The sequence below is a fragment of the Gopherus evgoodei genome, unplaced genomic scaffold, assembly GCF_007399415.2.
Source record: "Gopherus evgoodei ecotype Sinaloan lineage unplaced genomic scaffold, rGopEvg1_v1.p scaffold_45_arrow_ctg1, whole genome shotgun sequence".
NCBI lineage: Eukaryota > Metazoa > Chordata > Testudines > Testudinidae > Gopherus > Gopherus evgoodei.
In genome coordinates this window covers 1,195,539-1,217,039 of record NW_022060066.1, presented here as the reverse complement: position 1 = coordinate 1,217,039, position 21,501 = coordinate 1,195,539, and the positions used below count along the sequence as shown (strand labels likewise).

Here is a 21,501-nt window from a genome sequence, read left to right as displayed (position 1 = left end):
TGGATCTACTACCTCCTCATTTTTCAGGGCAGTTATACCCTTGTTACCCTCACTGTGTATAATTCTGGTACTTATCTATTTTCTCTTTTTGGAATACACTTATCTCAGGCTATTTCCAAGGTTCCCTGCTCCTTTAGAACTTTCCAACTCTCTCAACATCTGTTGGTGAGTCATTTAAAAGGATGGAAACCTAGATTGAAAAAAAACAGATTGGAAACAGATTGAAATTTAGCCCAGATTGGAAACCTATAATTAGCCACTATGATAACATTTATATTCTCAATAACACCACAATAACAAACCAATTCACTTTTTTTTGAATCATGTTTAATTGCTCTTTCATACTGTTACTTGCGGGATGGTAAAACTGTATAAACAGCAAAGCTGATACCAACAGAATATGTATTATACATGCAGGCACCTTTAGACTTTGGGACTGACAGCTAAAGGCCCCAGCCAAAGCTTCCTCTACCCCCCAGGAAACAGCAATTCACTTTTCATAGAAATTGTGAAAACCAAAACATTTTTTCTTTTGTTCATTGAGAACCAGACAATTTCAGGTAAACTGCTTAAAACTGAAACATTGTCACTGATTCAAAAAAAAAAAATGTTTTGACTTTTCCAGTACATAGGTTGTTTTTCAAGAATAGCAGAGACTACTTTGGAGTATGTCTCAGTTTAAAATCCAGTTTTCCTTTGAAATAATTTAAACTGAAAATGTCTGAATACACCAGATTAAACATGTAGATTTCAAGGGGGGTAGAAGAACTGATATAGTCCAATCATTATATAATTTGAACCCAGTCACTCTTTTGCAACTGTATTTATTTCTGTTTCAAAGGGACACTTGTTGAATGGTAAAACTTAGTAAACAGCAAAGCTGGCAGACAAAATCATGGGTATTAAACATACTAGCGCCTTAGACAGAGAACAGTGAATTGAAGTCCCCAACCAAAGACTATCTCTCTTATCCCTGCCCAAGAACATAGAGCATGTCAATGGGATTAGAACTGAGATATTCTGCTCTAGCACCATATCCTGTGTCCCACAGTGCTGCTGGCTAAACACAAATGCTGTAAATGGGGGCAGTGAACATACATATAATAAGACACAGCTCATCCCCAAGAGAAGTCACAGTCCAAGAAGACAAGGCAGAGAAAGGGATGGAGGGGAAACAGAGGCACAGGGAGGGGAAGTGACTGGCCCAAGGTGACAGAGCAGGTCAGTGGCAGCGCCAAGAACAGAACCCAAGTCTCCTGAGGGCCACTGACCCTCACACCCATAAAGTGACAGAGGCAAATGACACAGCATAGAGGTAGCAGAGCGATGCTGCTAGCCCATCGGTACACAGAGATGGGAATGCAGTCAGGATTTGGTGTCATAAATCAATATATTTTCAGGCAGCGGGCCATCTACGTGGTGTTGCAGTGAATCATTACAGGTGAGCTGTCATACACAATGCCAAATCCATCTCATATTTCCAAGAAAAGAGGATATCAGGCAGTGTTGCCCAAGTCCAGAGCCTGCTGCTTTTAGCAATAGGGGATCCATCTTGGCTAGAATTATTCAGCTGAGATTGTACTTTGCTCCATCCTCACACAGCATTTTATTAAACTACATCATGAGCTGGATCTTCAGATGGTGCAAACTGATGCAGCTTTATTGACGTTAAGGCAGCTGTGCCAATTTACGTTCATGTGATAAGTCACCACTCCAAGTTAATACCAGTAACGAGTGCTGTGCATTGTTGACACTCACATCATATTGCTGCGGGAAATCAGGGCCACTCCCTCTGCCACTGTAATTCCCCCACTATCTTTGTCTTTCCCTCCAAAGCCATCACCAAATGAACTGAGAAAGAAAATGTATTACCTAACAACCCTGACCGAGTTCCTTCTCCTGGGATTCTCTGATGTTCGGGAGCTGCAGATTTTGCACATTGTGACATTCCTGGTGATTTACCTGGTATCCCTGATGAGGAATTTTCTCATCATCACAGCCGTAGCCCTCAACCCCCATCTTCAAACCCCCATGTACTTCTTCCTGGTGAATCTCTCAATCCTAGACCTCAGCTTCATCTCCATCACCATCCTCAAATCCATGGCCAAGTCCCTCATGAACACCAGGGTTATTTCTTATCCTGGATGTGTCACCCAAGTCGTTCTCTTTATCTTCTTTGCTGCAACTGATCTTGCCTTACTCACCATCATGGCATATGACCAATATGTTGCTATTTACCAACCACTGCACTATGACAGAGTGATGAACAGGAGAGCTTGTTCCAAATGGCAGCCAGTGCCTGGATTACTGGTATTGTCTACTCTGCCCTGCACATTGGCAACACCTTCAGGTTACCATTCTGCCAGCTGAATTTCATCAACCAGTTCTTCTGTGAAATCCCCTCAACTACTCAAGCTCATCTGCTCTGATTCGTATCTCAATGAAGTTGGGGGTATTGCCTTTGGTGTTTTTTTAGGGTTAAACTGCTTTGTTTTTGTAATTGTGTCTTATGTTCAGATCTTCAAAACTGTGCTGAGAATCCCCTCTGAGCAGGGCCGGCATAAAGCCTTCTCTACCTGCCTGCCTCACCTCACTGTGGTCTCTTTGTTGCTTATCACTGGCATCTTTGCCTACCTGAAACTCATCTCCAGCTCAGCATCAAGTCTGGACCTTGTGGTGGGTGTTCTCCATTCCCTGGTGCCTCCAGTGATGAATCCCATCATCTACAGCATGAGGAACAAGAAGATCAAAGCTGCATTGAAGAAACTGATTATGTGGAGGTTATTCACCAAGAGTTAAAATGTCCATCATTGCAACTTGATTGTGATTTCATTCTGAGTTTCTTTGTAGATATAATCAGCTGATGACAAAATTGTCTCTTAGAGAGCATAGAGTGAAATCTGTTGATGAAATCATAAATCTGGACTAGCTTCACTGAAGTCAAATGAGTTAGAATGAGATTACACCAGTGTACATAAGATCAGAATCTATCTACATATGCACCTACTTATCTGTGATAGGGATTAATGGGGCTACTGTCACCTAAAGGTTGGAATATGAGAGTTTTGGCTTGTGTGTTTATTTTTCATTTTGTTTGATTTCATTGATTCATTCGTTGACTTCTTTCTTTGTTTCAGGTGGCTTTTTGGGGAAAGAAAGGAGATGGGAGGGTGGAGTATGTCTGACTAAATGGTGGTATTCATTTATTTTGTCCTATATTCATGGTATCAATGTCAGAATCACCTTGATGGGGTTTTCTGAAAGACTTGAAGTTTTGCTTTCCCCACTGATGAAGAATTGAAAAAAATTTCTGCATGTGTCTGTTCAAGTGATGATTTTAATGCTGATGGGTTTTTATTGTGTCATGTATGATGTGTTAGGGCACCTAGAGCCATACATAACTGTATGCATTATTGTTATTTATTTAAATTTATTAAAATAAATAAATACTGTATTGTTCTTCCTACGGTGGATAGGTATTTGGAAGAGAAAGGTATTAAAAAGTTCCTAAACTAAATCTGAATAATAAGGCCAAATTTTGATTCCACTAACTACTGCAGTGATTCATCTGGAAGTGCTCATATTTTCTCTTATGTTATGCTTTGTTCTTTTTGTGGTAAATAAATCACACTTTGCCTGGTGAAGACGTCTAGTCACTCAACTTACTAGTGGTCACAGCTCCTGTGGGAAGAACTGCAGGTACCAAACACTGTTAGAGAAATCACGGTTGGGACCCGGTTTGAGAGATGGAGACTCACATGATTCCACCCTAAGAGGATAGTCACAAAGCTTAGACCAGAGGGTTTGAAGTAAGAGACCAGCACGGGGATAAGAGGTTGAGCTAACCTTTCAATAATAACAATTGGGATATAGCCATTCACTTCAAGATGTAGCTTTTATGGAGCCATTTGTCTCTCATCTACACAAGTATCCAAATGTGTCTAAATCTCCAAAGCTGGTTGTTGTTATTATCATTATTTAATATTTATTAAACCATGTTTGTGCATGGTTGTGTGTACTATATATACAATAGATGAAATAAGATCATATAGATAGATAGATAGATAGATAGATAGATAGATAGATAGATAGATAGATAGATAGATAGATAGATAGATAGATCGTGAAAAATCAATGACAATTTATCATGCCCCTTTTTATGTCTATGACGGTTGATGTCCAAATGAAGATTTTCCAGTGACTATTTATTATTTGTTGTTATTTCTTTGAATATTTCTTACTCAATTTCTCTTTTACAAGAATTTCATTCCTTGCATTGCCTGGGAGCTTTGAGCCTTTTAAAATTAATACATTATAAGGTGCTATGTTTCTTTGCCTGACCGGATACAATGAGTTTTCTTTTTAAAAAAGCTACCCAATTATCATAGTTGTGATGGGTTGGATCACAGAAAACCCCTTGGGAGCTGCCACCCGATGTGCCAAGACTACTTCTACCCCTGCCTTCCCTGTCAGCTCGTGGCACCAGCATCCTGTCCTGCCAGAGCCAGACACTCCCGTCTGCTCCAACAAAGACCGAGGGGCTGAATTACTTGCCTCAAACTGCAGGTTTACCTGAAAGCAGCTAACAGAAGTGTTCCTATCTTTTACACTCAGACATCCAACTCCCAAAGGAGTCTAATCCTATTTAAATCCATTATACACTGTATAAAGCTTATACAGGGTAAACTCCTAAATTGTTTGCCCTCTATAACAGTGATAGAGAGAGATGCACAGTTATTTCCTCCCCCAGGTATTAATACATATTCTGAATTTATTAAATATAGAAAGTAGGATTTAAGTTTTACCCTGTAGTAACAGACAGAACAAAGTAAGTCACCAAGCAAAATAAAGTAAAATATGCAAATCTATGTCTAATCAAACTGAATACAGATAAGATCCTCACCAGTTCCAGAATGCTCCCTTTTACAGACTAATCTCTTAGGCTGGGTCCAGCAATCACTTACACATCTTGCAGTCACTGCCCTTTGTTTCAACTGCTTCCAAGTATCCTGGGGGGTGGGGAGGCTCTCTTTAGCCAGCTGAAGACAAAATAGAGGGGTCTCCCAGGGGTTTAAATAGACTTTCTCTTGTGGGTGGAGACCCTCTCCTCACTCCTATGCAAAGTCCAGCTGCAAGATGGAGTTTAGGAGTCCCCTGGGCAAGTCACATGTCCATGCATGACTCACAGTTTTTACAGGTTGCGTCCATCGTTTACATGCTACCTTGAAGGTCCTCAAGTAAACTTCTTATGTGAATTGGAGCATTTCAAGATCCATTGTCCTTTAAGTGTTTCTCGATTAGGTACTTAATTTTAACATTCCTTTCTCTATGAGCTGACCAAATGCTCTACTAAGGTTATTTAGAAATCAAGTCAGTACATAGCCAACATTCATAACATTCATAACTTGAATACAAAAATGAACCATACATGCAAATAGGATTAATATAATCAGTAGATCATAACCTTTCAGATATGTTACATGGCATATGTAGCAGAAAACACATTCTAAGCATATTTCCATAAAGCCTTATGGGAGGAACCATCACAATAGTAGCTTCTTGTCCAAACATTCAACGATTATGAATTTAAAACTCAAACTCCTTTAAAGTTTCCTTTCGTGCAATATTGTGCTATATATTTCAATAGTGATGCTCATGGAACACCAGGTCATTATTATTTGCTGAGACACTTGCAAAAATTGGTAATAGTTAATTCACACTGGAATTGCCTTCTCATGCTACAGTCCAAATCTCTTGACCTTCAGGATGTGCCCTGAGGCTTACTCATTCTTTCAAATTTTCCTTGAAGTGGTGGATTGAAGAGGTAGCATGACTTGATAGATTGAGGTGAGAAAGTTTTATGGTGAATAGAGGAGGAATAACCTTATTGGGGCGAGTGAAAAGTGTCGAAGTTAATTGCTGAATTAGAGACAAAATATTTATAGATTGTGAATGGGCCAGGTGACTTCTAGTCTTCCTGTGATGCATTAAGTATTAGCTATTGCCCAAAGTCACTACATATGCCAGTGGCAAATCAAAGAGCCAACGTCCATAGTAGTTAGGTGCTAAAACCCTGAGACTGAATGAAGTTCTTCTAGGTTTATTTCTAGTGCACTCCCTGAGACATAAATCTTCCTTTTTCACAGAGGTCAGAAAGGGGAATGACACAGAGCCACTGCCTCTGGATTTGAAGAGATAACTTGGAGATGAAAGTACGGATTTCATCTCTTATCTTCTGAGCTACCCATCTCAAAGTACTCTGCGCTGTCTGTAGCATTCACATGGGAATGGGATATGAACTGAGACCTCATTTTCTTTCAAATGTCCAGGGGCCCTAAGGCCAGGAATTGTCCTGTTCCCTAAAGTTGCCTTATTGGGACACATTGAAGTCCCTGGCCCTGCCACTGCATTTAAGTTCTGCCTGCTGTGGAAAGGACATAACAGCAGCATAGGAGTTCAACTATTGATACCAACCAAAGCAATCACACTATTGGACCAAGTGGGGAATCCCCTATGAAATGCCGATGAGGGCCACAGAGGTGGGATTATCTCCTGCAAGAATTAGCAGGCGAGTGAGTAGAGAATAGCTCAACACAATCGTCCTAATGTATTCTGGGTAGAAATTCACTGATTTCATGTAGAGTCACCAGGGATGGGCTTGGCCCTGTGGAAAGACCTGTAATTGACTCTGCAGAATCCTGTGCAATTAGAGCAGAAACAAAGGGATGTGGGTGCTGCAGAATATGGGGCAATACAATAGATTATTGCTCCAGACTGCGAGCTCTGAGAGGGATTTTCAGAGTGGTTTGCGGTAATTAACTGCCAAACACCCATTGACCGCACAAGGGGAGAGCAGACACCTGTTGCCCTTACACTCCTCTGCATATAACAGCCTTAAGACTCAGAGATTTGTCATGTCCTCTTGTCTGCTGTTTTCCTTAGTATCACCCAAATATGAAGAGGCCAGATCATAAGCCCAAGGGTCTGAAGTCTCACATTATTCAGTAGAACACACAGAAGCCCGAGTAGCAGCTGTGTAATCTTCCCCTAAGTGCCACTCTCTGGAAATGTGCCTCTCCCCTGGCCTGGAGAAACCTTTTCTCTAGATGACAGGGGATTCCTCTCTCCATGCCCTTGAACCTCTCTATAGTAATGGAGGACATTAGTGCAAATATATCCCTGGTGATGCTGGTCTTTGTACAGAACATATGTGTTCTACAAACTGCACACAGATCCCCAGTCCATTTCATACAGGCCACCACGAAGCCATCAGATGGTACTAACTGAGATTTGATCCTTATGCTAATATTGCCAATGGTGAGAGGAGTGTCTGCATGGGGAATGGTCTCTATGCAGGCAGAAAGAGTTCCAAAGTTCAGGGATGGTTGTTTCTGGTGCTTTTGTTAGCCAATGATGAAAGAGTGGCCAACTGTAAAATTTAAGACTGCATAAATTCTACTTTACAAGCCTTTAGCTTACATTTTCAAACAGGGCTCAATTTTCAATGATACCCTGCTCACTGACTGTCAGATACCCATTTGATGGAATAACCTTTTGTCTTATACCCCTCTTGGACCACATTGTTCCCTGTGATGTGGAGGTGAGATGGTCCCTCTCTCAGCTGAAATGGGAACAATCATAGAATCATAGAACATCAGGATTGGAAGAGACCTTGGGAGGTCATCTAGTCCACCTCCCTGCTCAAATCAGGACTAATTCCCAACTAAATCATCCCAGCCAAGGCTTTCTCAAGATGAGCCTTATAACCTCTAAGGAAGGAGATTCCACCACCTCCCTATGTAACCCATTCCAATGCTTCACGAGCCTTCCTAGTGAAAAAGGTTTTCCTAATATCCAACCTAAACCTCCTCCAATGGAACTTGAGACCACTACTCCTTCTTATATCACTTGCTACCACTGAGAAAAGTCTAGATTCATCCTCTTTGGAATTCCCTTTCAGGTAGTTGAAAACAGCTATCAAATCCCCCCTCATTCTTTTCTTCTGCAGACTAAATAATCCCAGTTGCCTTAGCCTCTCCTCATAAATCTTGTGCTCCAGACCCTAATCGTCTTAGTTGTCCTTCGGTGGACTCTTTCCAGTTTTTTACATCCTTCTAGTGTGGGGCCCAAAACTGGACACAGGACTCCAGATGAGGGCTCAAAAATGCCAAATAGAGGGGAATGATCACGTCCCTCGATCTGCTGGCAATGATCCTACTTATACAGCCCAAAATGCTGTTAACCTTCTTCGCAACAAGGGAACAATATCGACTCATATCCAGCTTCTCATCCATTTTAACCCTAAGGTCCTTTTCTGCAGAACTACTGCCAAGCTGTTCGGTCCTAGTCTGTAGCAGTGCATGGGAGTCTTTCCTCCTAAGTGCAGGACACTGCACTTGTCCTTGTTGAACCTCATCAGATTTCCTTTGGCTCAATCCACTAATTTCTCGAGGTCACTCCATATCCTGTCTTTACCCTCCAGCGAATCTACCACTCCTCCCAGTTTAGTGTCATCTGCAAACTGGCTAAGGATGTAATCCACACATCTTCCTGATCATTAAGGAAGATATTGAACAAAACCATCCCCATGATCGACCCTTGGGGCTCTCGACTGCCAATTAGACAAGGAGCTATTGATCACTACCCGTTGAGCCAGACAATCTAGCCAGCTTTCTATCCACCTTATAGTCCATTCATCCAGTCAATACTTCTTTAACTTGCTGGCAAGAATCACTGTGGGAGACCGTATCAAAAGCTCTGCTAAAGTCAAGGAATAACACATCCACTGCTTTTCCCTCATCCACAGACCCAGTTATATCCTGATAGAAGGCAATTAGGTTAATCAGGCGTGACTTGCCCTTGGTGAATCCATGCTGACAGTTCCTGATCACTCTCCTCTCCTCTACGTGCTTCAAAATTGATTCCTTGAAGGACCTGCTCCATGATTTTTCCAGGGACTGAGATGAGGCTGACTGCCCTGTAGTTCCCCAGATCCTTCTTCTTCCCTTTTTTAAAGATTGTCACTACAGTAGCCTTTTTGCAGTCATTTGGGACCACCCTAGATTAACACGAATTTTCAAAGATAATGGCCAATAGCTTTGCAATCACATCCACTAACTTCTTCAGCACCCTCGGATGCAGCACATCTGGCCCCATGATGCTCATACAGCTTTCCTAAATCATCCTGAACCTCTTCTTTCTCCGCAGATGGCTGGTCACCTCTTCTCCATATTGTGCTGCCCAGTGCAGCAGTCTGGAGGCTGACCTTGTTCATGAAGACAGAGGCAAAAAAAGAACTGAGTATATTAGCTTTTTCACATCTGCTCTCACTAGGTTGCCTCCCTCATTCAGTAAGGGACCCACACTTTCCCTGACCTTCTTCTTGTTGCTTACATACCTGAAGAAACCCTTTTTGTTACTCTAACATGGCTTGCTAGCTGCAACTGCAAGTGTGATTTGGCCTTCTTTATTTCACTCCTGTATGCCTGATAATATTTTTATTCCTCCTCCCTGGTCATTTGTCCAAGCTTCCACTTCTTGTAAACTTCATTTTTGTGTTGAAGATCAGCAAGGATTTTCACTCTTAAGCCATGCTGGTTGATTGCCATATTTATTATTCTTTCTACTCATCAGGATGGTTTGTTCCTGCAACCTCAATAAGGATTCTTTAAAATACAGCCAGCTCCCCTGGATTCCTGTCCCCCTTATGTTATTTTTCCCAGGGGATCCTGCCCATCATTTTCCTTAGGTAACCAAAGTTTGCTTTTCTGAAGTCCAGGCTCCATACCCTGCTGCTCTCCTTTCTTCCTTGTGTCAGGATCCTCAACTTCACCATCTCATGGTCACTGCCTCCCAGGTTCCTTGCACTTTTGCTTCCCTACCAATTCTTCCCTGTTTGTGAGGAGCAGGTCAAGAAGAACTCTGCCCCTAGTTGGTTCCTCCAGAACTTAAGTCAGGAAATTGTCCCCTACACTTTACTGTCTTAGATTTTGAATGTCCAAAGTGCATGTGCATTTGACTTGTTCAGCCCATTACTAAGAAAGAAGCCATTGGTAACACCCAGATGAAAATTCCAAAAAGCTCAATGTTGGAAATGTGTATGTTCAAAGCCTTTTAAGGGATTTAGACACTCAGGGATAGATTCACAAAAGGACTTGGGTGCCACAATTTCAAAGGTTTTTAGATGCCAAAAAGGATTTTCAAAAGGATTGAGGTACCTAAAACTCATAGTTTTCATGGGTGTTGGGCACCTAGCAGCTTTTGAAAATCCCACAAGGCACCCAAATACATTTAGAAAGTTGGCCATTTTGTGTTGCAGCTCTGAACATCTCAGCACTTAACCTTTGTGCACCAGGAAAATCACCATTATTTGCAAACCCAAGTTCCCTGTACAATGAACAGGGAGAGACAGACATTGAAGAATGGGATCCAGTGAAGCCAGTATGCATGGTAGGGAGGCACCTAATTAAACTAGGGGAAATACTGACCAGACAGAAGTGTGCTAAGCCACACCCTCTAACAGGAACCTAAGTGCAAGTCAACACTTAAAACTCTGCATCGGCATAGGTTCCCTGATGCAGCTGCACCCATCTAGTGCTTAAGTGAAGATGCTTCTACACCGACAGCAGTTAATCCATTTTCCTAAGCGGCAGTAGCTATGTTGACAGAAAAAGCGGTTCCCGTCAACATAGCACTGTCTACAAGTGGGTTTAGGTTGGTATAGCTGCATCGTTCGGGGGTGTGGATTTTTCACCATCCATCTGCTCTGGAGAAAGCCCTGGCTGGGATGATTTATTTGGGGATTGGTCTTGCTTTTACCAGGAGGCTGGACTAACTGACCTCCTATGGTCCCTTCCAGCTCTGACATTCTATGATCACTTTGACAGGGTTTTAAAAGTGAGCCATAGGTTTGCTTTCCACCATGACCAAGGGGTGATAAAGAGGTTTCTAGGTAGCTGAGTTCTCATTGAATTTATTTCAGATTGCTGGGATATTACTGTAATATTTATTATATGCTAAATGGCCTAAAGTTTTCATATTATTATTATTATTATTATTATTATTATTATTATTATATTATTAATTATAAGTTTTAAAAATAACTACAAGTTGTGTCATTCTTGGTAGGTTGGAAGACTTCATCTTACAAATCTCTAAGGAAGGAGATTCCACCCCCTCCCTAGGTAACCCATTCCAGTGCTTCACCATCCTCCTAGTGAAACAGTTTTTCCTAATATCCAACCTAAACCTCCCTCATTGCAACTTGAGACCATTACTCCTTGTTCTGTCATCTGCTACCACTGGAACAGTCTAGATCCAGCCTCTTTGGAACCCCCTTTTAGGTAGTTGAAAGCAGCTATCAAATCCCCCCTCATTCTTCTCTTCTGCAGACTAAACAATCCCAGTTCCCTCAGCCTCTCCTCCTAAGTTATGTGTCCCAGCCCTCAAATCATTTTTGTTGCCCTCTGCTGGACTCTTTCAATTTTTCCACATCCTTCATGAAGTGTGGGGCCCAAAACTGGGCACAGTTCTCCAGATGAAGCCTCATCAATGTCAAATAGAGAGGATTGATATACCGTTAGACTGAAGAGTTCAGAAAAAAAATCTGGCCATTCAGATATGGCTTTAGCAGATGATATCTTAGCTTTGGAGCTGGCCAAGAAACCAAAAAGCAGTTTCATTAAAATTTTTGAAATCTCAAACTTTATGGTTTGCAATTTTTAATCAGACATTTTAAAATATTGATGAGAACATTCTCAGACACTGGGATCCAGGCTGAGAATATTAGCAATATGCTTTGCATAGCCACAGGAATGGCTTTAAATGGACAGAAACGAGTGACTCCCAGTAATTTTAGCTGAGATTTTCAAAGGCAGATCTTGGAGGTGAACCCCCACTCCCATTCATTTTACTGGGAATTTGGTATCCTGGTCCCCTAGGGACCCAGGAAAATCTCAGCCTTTATATTTTTAATCATATATTTAAAGTATTTCTAGCAGCCCCATGGCTGCAGTACATGAGTATCTCAAGATATTTCAAGTAGTTATCTTAAACCAGTTCAGTGAGGTAAGGAAGTAGCATTATCCCCATTGGAATGGGAAACTGAAGCACAGAGAGGCTAAGGGCCAGGCTTCTAAAGGTGGTCAGACCCCTAAAATGTAGACAGGTGCCCAGTGAGATTTTCAGAAGTGCTCAGTTGCCTTAAGAAGTCCAAACACCTTTAAAAATGTGCTGTAAGTGACTCGTGTAATGTCGGACAGGACATGTGTGACAGCACAGGGAATGAAACTTGCATCTCTGCAGTGGCAGGTTGCTATCCTAACGACTCAATCATCCTTCCTCATCTGCTGAAAGGATAGGACTGATGCTGATTGACCCAGCATATGCTGGGCCCTTAGCAACATTCCTGATGTCTTGTCCAGTGCTTTGGGTCAAGCTAATTTCCGTGCAGTGGCGTGGAGTGTCTAATGGAAATGTCCCCTCTTGCAGTAGTCAGTGGACCAGGCACAACTTCCACCGGCTAGTGGCAGGTGCTATTTGGAGGGGGACTGTTGCAAGAGGGAAGTAGGGCAGAGTGACTCAGTACCAGGCCAGTCAAACACAGGATGCCAATGGAGGAGCAAGAAACTGAATGCTGGTTTGCCAAGTCCCAACCTAGTGCTCTAATCATTGGGCCAACCTTCCCCACTAAGTAGAAGACTTTAACTGAAGCAATGAAATATCTGCTGCTTTGGGGCAGGGATGGTTCCCGCGGGAGGGTGGAATGGGAGTTTGCTTCCCAGGTCTGTGCAATGGCTGCAGAACATAAACTCACCAAAACCAGTGCCATCAGGGGATAGAAGCTGATAATAAGAATCCTCCATGTAAAGTCGGCCTGCATAGAGAGTCACGTCCTTTCCCTCTCTGTATTCTTCAGCAGGAGAAGTGGAGCCCACTTGCCCTTACCTGGTTGAGTTTGTTTGCCAGCATTTGTTTGACATGGGACAGTTGTGCAAATACAACAGGACTTTAACTGCCTACTGGATCCTCAGTTACTGAGATGTTCTGTGCATTTTAGGAATTAGACCCAGATTTAGACACCCAAAGATGCACATAGCAGCCTAGTGGAAACTTCAGAAGTGCCTAGGTGCCTAACTCCCATAGGTTTCAGTGTTGGGTGCAGAGGTGCTTTTGAACCCCCATTAAGTGCCGGTCTGCATCATTTGGAACCTAAATACCTTTACAAATCTGGCTCCTATTGACTAAGATTTATGCTCCCTGGTAAAGTTCATTGTTCAGCTGCTTGAACTGGGAATTGGGTGCCTGACTTCTCTAAACAGCTTTGGAAATCTTAGCCTGGAAGTCCAAAATAACTCTGCTTAAGGGTAGATTATTCCAAGTTATCTTCATGATTTAAGAGCCCAGGTCCCACCTTCTAACATTATCCGCCCAAGCTCAGACCCAGGAGAGTCAGGTAGGCTTGAGACCCCGCACTGCAACATCTAAAATGATAATGTCAAGGTGCTAACTTTCTCCAAGCTGCAGCGTAGATATACCCTTAGAAGCCTAATCCTTATTGAATGTTCACTGGTCTACACGGCTTGTTCTCAGCACTGCTGGGTTTAGCCCTGGATTTTCAAAGGAGTGGATGTCTGACACCCTTAGGCTGCTTTGAAAAACTGGGCATTAGGTGACAAACCTTAGCCTGATTTCGCAGAGTCGGGTATGGGATCAGTCCCCTGGCTCTCAATCCCTTCCATCAGACCCAAAGTGGGATTTTCAAAAATGTAAAAGGGTCAGATTTTCAAAAGTATTTATGCACCTAAAGATGCAGATAGGGCCTTAGTGGGATTTTCAAAAGTGCCTAAACTTCATACATGCTTAACTTCCATTGCTTTCAACAAGAATTAGGTGCCTAACCTGCTCAGGTGTTTCTGAAAATTCCACTAGACACCTATCTGCCTTTTTTTATGCCTAAGTACTTTTAAAAATTTGGCCATTAGGCATCTTTTGAAAAATGCATCTAATTACCCTTGTGAATCCCACTCTAGGTCGGTAAAACACAATGATTTTATTGTATATTAGACACCTAGGCTCTTTTGAAAATCCTACTAGGCACCTAAAGAACTTTAACAATCTGGCTCTTCTGTAAGTCCCAGCATTAATTCCTCAAGAAAGGGAGAAGAAAATTGTTGACAGATGGAAGTTGTGGTTATGTAAAGTGCCTATACACAAATGCAAGAAGCATGGGAAACAAGCAGAGAGAACTGGAAGTCCTGGCACAGTGAAGGAGCTATGATTTTATAGGAATAACAGAGACTTGGTGGGATAACTCACATGACTGGATCACTGTAATGGATGGATATAAACTGTTCAGGAAGGACAGGCAGGGCAGAAAAGATGGGGGAGTTTCATTGTTTGTAAGAGAGCAGTATGACTGCTCAGAGCTCTGATATGAAATTGCAGAAAAACCTGAGAGTCTCTGGATTAAGTTTAGAAGTGTGAGCAACAAGGGTGACGTCTTGGTGGAAGTCTGCTAAAGACCACCAGACCAGGGGGATGAGCTGGACAAGGCTTTCTTCAGGCAACTAGCAGAAGTTACTAGATCGCAGGTCCTGGTTCTCATGAGTGACTTTAATCACCCGTGATATCTGCTGGAAGAGCAATACAGTGGCACACAAACAATCCAGGAAGTTTTTGGAAAGTGTAGGGGACAATTTCCTGGTGCAAGTTCTGGAGGAACCAACTAGGGGCAGAGCTCGTCTTGACCTGCTGCTCACAAACAGAGAAGAGTTAGTAGGGGAAGCAAAAGTAGATGGGAACCTGGGAGGCAGTGACCATGAGATGGTAAAGTTCAGGATACTGATACAAGGAAGAAAGGAGAGCAGCACAATACAGACCATGGATTTCAGAAAAGCAGACTTTTGACTCCCTCAGGGAGCTGATGGGCAGGATCCCCTGGGAAAAGAACATGAAGGGGAAAGGAGTCCAGGAGAGTTGGCTGTATTTTAAAGAATCCTTATTGAGGTTACAGGAAAAAAACATCCCTATGTGTCGGAAGAATAGTAAATATGGCAGGTGACCTAGTTTGGCTTAACAGTGAAATCTGTTGCTGATCTTAAATGCAAAAAAAGAAGCTTACAAGAAGTGGAAGATTGGACAAATGATAAGGGAGGAGTATAAAACTATTGCTCAGGCATGAAGGAGTGAAATCAGGAAGGCCAAATCACACTTGGAGCTGCAGCTAGCAAGAGATGTTAAGAGTAACAAGAAAGGTTTCTTCAGGTATGTTAGCAACAAGAAGAAAGTTAAGGAAAGTGTGGGCCCCTTACTGAATGAGGGAGGCAGCCTAGTGAGAGAGGATGTGGAAAAAGCTAATGTACTCAATGATTTTTTTGTCCTCTGTCTTCACAAACAAGGTCAGCTCCCAGACTGCTGCACTGGGCAGCACAGTATGGGGAGAAGGTGACCAGCCCTCTGTGGAGAAAGAAAAGGTTCGAGGACTATTTAGAAAAACTCTACGAACACAAGTCCGTGTGGCTGGATGCGCTGCATCCGAGTGTGCTAAAGGAGTTGGTGGATCTGATTGCAGAGCCATTGGCCATTATCTTTGAAAACTCACGGAGAACGGGGGAGGTCTCGGATGACTGGAAAAAGGCTACTGTAGTGCCCATCTTTAAATAAGGGAAGAAGGAAGGATCCGGGGAACTACAGGACAGTCAGCCTCACCTCAGTCCTTGGAAAAATCATGGAGCAGGTCCTCAAAGAATCAATTCTGAAGCACTTAGAGTAGAGGAAAGTGATCAGGAACAGTCAGCATGGATTCACCAAGGGCAAGTCATGCCTGACTAACTTAATTGCCTTCTATGAGGAGATAACTGAGTCTGTGGATGAGGGGAAAGCAGTAGATGTGTTATTCTTTGACTTTAGCAAAGCTTTTGATATGGTCTCCCACAGTATTCTTACCAGCAAGTTAAAGAAGTAAGGGCTGGATAATTGGACTATAAGATGGATAGAAAGCTAGCTAGATTGTCTGGCTCAACAGGTTGTGATCAACGACTCCATGTCTAGTTGGCAGCCAGTTTCAAGAGGAGTGCCCCAACGTTTGGTCCTGGGGCCTGTTTTGTTCAATATCTTCATTAATGATCTGGAGGATGGTGTGGACTGCACCCTCAGCAGGTGTCACTAAACTTGGTGGAGTGGTAGATACGATGGAGGGTAGGGATAGGCTATAGAGGGACCTAGACAAATTAGAGGACTGGGCCAAAAGAAAACTGATGAGGTTCAACAAGGACAAGTGCCGAGTTCTGCACTTAGGACGGAAGAATTCTATTCACTGTTACAGACTAGGGACCAAATGGCTAGAATGCAGCTGTGTAGAAAAGGACCTAGATGTTACAGTGGACGAGAAGCTGGATATGAGTCTACAATGTGCCATTGTTGCCAAGAAGGCTAACAGCATTTTGGGATGTATGAGTTGGGGGACATTACCAGCTGTTCGAGAGGATGCGATCATTCCCCTCTATTCTGCATTGGTGAGTCATCATTTGGAGTACTGTGTCCAGTTTTGGGCCCCACACTACAAAAAGGATGTGGAAAAATTGGAAAGAGTCCAAATGAGGGCAAAAAAAATGATTAGAGGGCTGGGGCACATGACTTATGAGGAGAGGCTGAGGGAACTGGGATTGTTTAGTCTGCAGAAGAGAAGAATGAGGGGGTAGTTGATAGCTGCTTTCAACTACCTAAAGGGGGTTCCAAAGAGGATGGATCTACATTGTTCTCAGTGGTACCCGATGACAGAACAAGGAGTATGGTCTCAAGTTGTAGTGGGGGAGGTTTAGGTTGGATATTGGGAAAAACTTTTTCAATCAGAGAGTGGTAAAACACTGAAATGAGTTACCCAGAGAGGTGGTGGAATCTCCTTCCTTAGATGTTTTTTAAGGTCAGGCTTGACAAAGCCCTGGCTGGGATGATTTAGTTGGGAATTGGTCCTGCTTTGAGCAGGAGGATGGACTAGATGACCTCCTGTGGTCCCTTCCAACCCTGATATTCTATGATTCTATGGTGGATAATGGGACATAGAGCTTCAGGGAAATTCAGTGTTAAGTTTGAACTTAAAAGGAAACCCAATATTTGAAAGAATGGAAATGCTCAGTTCAAAACAGCCACACAACTTTAACTCTCCCCCTCTGGCTTTATTGTGAAATAATGAAGCATACATTCTTGGAGAGACTTAGGCCTGGTATACACCTAAAATGGAAGTCAGCCTAGCTACATCATTTAGAGCTGTGAAAATGTCATACCCTGTGCGACATAGATAGATCGACCTAACCCCACTGTAGCCACAGTGCGGTTGATGTAAGAATTCTTCTCTCAATGTCAGTAGCAACTCTCAGGAGGGTAGATTTACTACAGTGATGGAAAATCCCCTTCTGTAACTGTAGTACGCATTTACACTGCAGTGGCATAGCTTGTAGTGTGGACACATCCTCACTCATCCATAACTAGGGGACTTATTTATCAGTTTTCATGCACTCCACAGTGCTTTACTTTTTACTGGACAGTGGTTTTGTTTACTCTGCCTAGGAAACACACTACACACAGATGAAGGCATTCATCAATAATTTCTGATAAGTGACATGGATGGAGGGTATTCACAACTTTCTCACCCCTTCCATGTGCCACGAGTTATAGAAATGCTTCTAGATTCAGTGCTAGCGTCTCTACACACACAAGCCTCCTAGCACTGTTGAATTTACATACAGTTAGAATATAGGAATCATCTAATGATTTTACTTTGAGTAGAGTTCCCTGTCTATGACGAACATCAGAGAGAAAGGTGAAAGGAATGCAGCAATGTGTATCTTCTTAAAGTGGCCAGGATTATGTCTCCTTCCTGAGTTTCTGGGAGCAGTTGACCTCACAGTGGGGGGGAAAGAATGGAATTCCTAAAGGAAAAAATGACAACGAGAAACACTAAATGTTGTCAAACTGGAGTTAAGATTGACAGTTGTTACCAGTAATTTAAGAATAGTAATACAAAAAAGCAAGTGAACATATTTTTCAGAAGTCGGTGACTGGATCAAAAATTTCAAAACATTTTGGGGGAGGTGCTGCCTCTGTTGTAAGCTATAGCTTAGTGGTTCGCAGACTTACCTCTAGAGTGGGACGACAGAGAAAGGATTTGAATTTAGTTCTTACATAATAGAGAAGCACGCCCTGGTTTATGGGATATTGGGGTCTGGGGTTTACTCAATCTCTACTCTTGAAGCTCTGCTATTTTGTGTAAATAATTAAAGAATGACTGGAGCAAGGATTTGATTTTGAGTATCCTCATGAATACCTTAACCACCAGGCTATAGAATCATTCTTACCAGTTTTCTGTCACAAATACTAAGAATCACTATGAATTGCCATTATGAAAGACAATGGGTCTGGGACGCTACCGCCCAGTAGTTCATACACTAACCGAGCATGTGAGCCACCACAAATAGTGGGTCCTAAGTACCTATTTAACCATCTACCCTTTTCCCCTGCAACTACACTGCTATTTTTTGGATACTTTCTGTGACAAAGTTCCTCCTCTACCTTGGTAGGTGCTGCGCTTATTGGCGGATTTGTTCACCTCAGTGATCTTCCCCTCTTGTGGAACCCATAGTCTGGGTCAACTCGTCCTGTGTCTGATCAGGAGTTGTGAGGTTTGGGGGGAACCCCGGCCTGCCCTCAACTCCGAGTTCCAGCCCAGGGCCCTGTCTATAGTGCCTCCTGTAACAGCTGCATGACAGCTACAACTCCCTGGGCTACTTCTCCATGGCCTCCTCCAAACACCTTCTTTATCCTCACCACAGGACCTTCCTCCTGGTGTCTGATAATGCTTGTACTCCTCAATCCTCCAGCAATACACTCTCTCACTCTCAGCTCCTTGCACCTCTTGCTCCCAGCTCCTCACACACGCTCCTTCTCCTCTGGCTCCTCCCTGCCTGATTGGAGTGAGCTCCTTTTTAAACCCAGGTGCCCTGATTAGCCTGCCTTGATTGGCTGCAGGTGTTTTAATTAAAGTAGCTATCTCCACTGCTTTCTAGAAAGATCTTAATAGGTCCCAGGTGCTTTGATTAACCTGGAGCAACTGCCATTTGGTTACCACAGTACTAGGGATTTCTTTAGCCTGGGGCTAACATACCTGTTTCTCAGTACTTTACAGTAGCCATCTGGTCTTGCCCCATCACATATCCCAATCAGAAAGGGAATTCCTAAGCAAAATAATGCACAAAACAAAAACTTTGTTAAGGTTGTGAGTGAGTATCTGACCCACACATTCTTCTTCCACTTCATCGGGGGCACTGTAGTCTTCTTCCTAGAAGTGATAGCTGCTAATCGGTATGTGGTTATCTATAAGCCATTGCACTACCTGTCTATCATGAACAGAAGTATGTACATGGGGCTGGTGGCAGGAGCATGGCTGGGTGGCTTTGTCCATTCCATTGTCCAGCTTGCACTGATCATCTAACTGTCCTTCTGTGGACCCAACACACTAGACAGTTTCTATTCCTATGTCCCCCAAGTCATCAAACTAGCCTGCACAGACACATACATAATGGAGTTGCTGATAGTCTCCAATAATGGGCTGGTCACCACAGAAGTCTTCATCGCATAGCTCATATCCTACACCATCATCCTTGTCAAGATAAGGACACATGTCATGGAAGGGAAACACAAAGCCCTGTCCACCTGCGCAGCTCAGATCACAGTGGTGAGTTTGCATTTTGGACCTTGTGTTTTCATCTATGACCGGCCTTTCCAGAAATTCACCCTGGACAAGGCAGTGTCTGTGCTGTACACAGTGGTCACTCCAATGCTGAACCCAATGATCTACACCCTGAGGAACACTGAGATGAAAAGTGCCATCAAGAGGTTAATGGGAAGGTTACTGTGCTCAAGGAGGAAAGTGAACTTCTAACAGATTTGTGTTGCAGGACAGTTGTGTATTTTGCCTTTCTAAATACTTCCAAGACTTCCTAGGTATCTGGATGTTCAAATCTCACTAATTTTCATGGGATTTAGGCATGTTTAATCCCTTAGACAGATTTAAGATTCTAAACCTTCAATCTGAAATTATATTTTTTTAATTTCAGGAGAAGACTCACATGAAGGAACCTGATTATACCCCTTATGACAGGGGTGGGCAAACTTTTTGGCCCAAGGGTGACATTGGGTTTGTGAAACGTATGGAGGGCTAGATATGGAAACCTGTGCCTCCCCAAGAAGCCTGGCCCCCTCCCCCTCACACTTCTCGCTTCCTAACTGCCCCCCTCAGAACCTCCCCATCCAACCCCACTGTTCCTTGTCCCCTGACTGTGGAGAAGGGGGGACAGCAGAGGAGGGGCTGGGGGCTAGCCTCCCCAGCTGAGAGTTCAAGGACCAGGCAGGATGGTCCCGCAGGCCAGATGTGGTCCGCAGGCCCGTAGTTTGCCCACCTCTGCTCTATGAGATAGAATTGTTGGCCAAGATTTTCAGTCATTCAACTTTATGTACATATATGGCCTCCATAACAGAGTATCTGAGTGCTTCACAACCCTTAGTCCTCACAACACTCTTGTGTAGTAGACAAATGCCATTGTCTCTGTTATACAGAAGGGAAACTGAGGGAGAAAAAGATTAAATGATTTGTCCAAAGTTACAGAAGAAGTCCCTGGAGGATGAAGGGAACCAACGCAGGTCTTGACAGTGCCATGTTAGTTCCTGTTAGGAATAGATATTCAGGCCCGTCTGTAAAGGCGTATACTTTAAGAACTTAGGTGTATTTTTATCACTTAGCTAGTTACAGGGCTATAAAACAATGAAACAAAATCACAGTCCACCTGTGTATGGGCCTTCTCTCACAAGGATAGTCTGAGGCCCGGTTCTTAGACAAAGGCCTTTGTCTAAGCAACAGAGGCAGCCATTTGTTTGGAAGGTACAGTCACATCCTCACAGTCCAAACTAGTCACATTGAAATAAGGTATTATTGGGCTGTTAGGAATACAGTCCTTTCCTGATAATCACCACCAGATAAAGGGGGCTAAAGATGGGGGGGAGGAATAGTTCAGTGGTTTGAACATTGTCCTGCTAAACTCGCAGTTGTGAGCTCAGTCCTTGAGAGGACTACTTAGGGAACTGGAGTAAAAATCTATCTAGGGATTGGTCCTGTTTTGAGCCGGGGGGGTTGACTAGATGACCTCCTGAGATCCCTTCTAACCTTATGATTAGTTTGATAGCATCATGTCTGGGAAGAAATCACTTCTCAGGAGCTGCTAAGAGTCTTGTGGCACCTTATAGACTAACAGACATATTGGAGCATAAGCTTTCATGGGTGAATACCAACTTCATCAAATCCAGACTAACACAGCTACCCCTCTGATACTTCTCAACAGTTGTGGTTGTGAAACCCTCATTTCTAATTTGGGTAGTGGCATATAATTGGTTAGAGAGTTATGTTACTATCTATTATGATTGGTTAGATAGATTTCAGTAAAATGATTGGTT

General features: G+C 43.0%; 1 pseudogene; it reads left to right on the top strand.

Moving 5' to 3' along the window:
• Nucleotides 1-19,936, top strand: part of LOC115642763 — a 23,919-nt pseudogene extending 3,983 nt beyond the window's left edge.
• The last annotated feature ends 1,565 nt before the right edge of the window (nucleotides 19,937-21,501 follow it).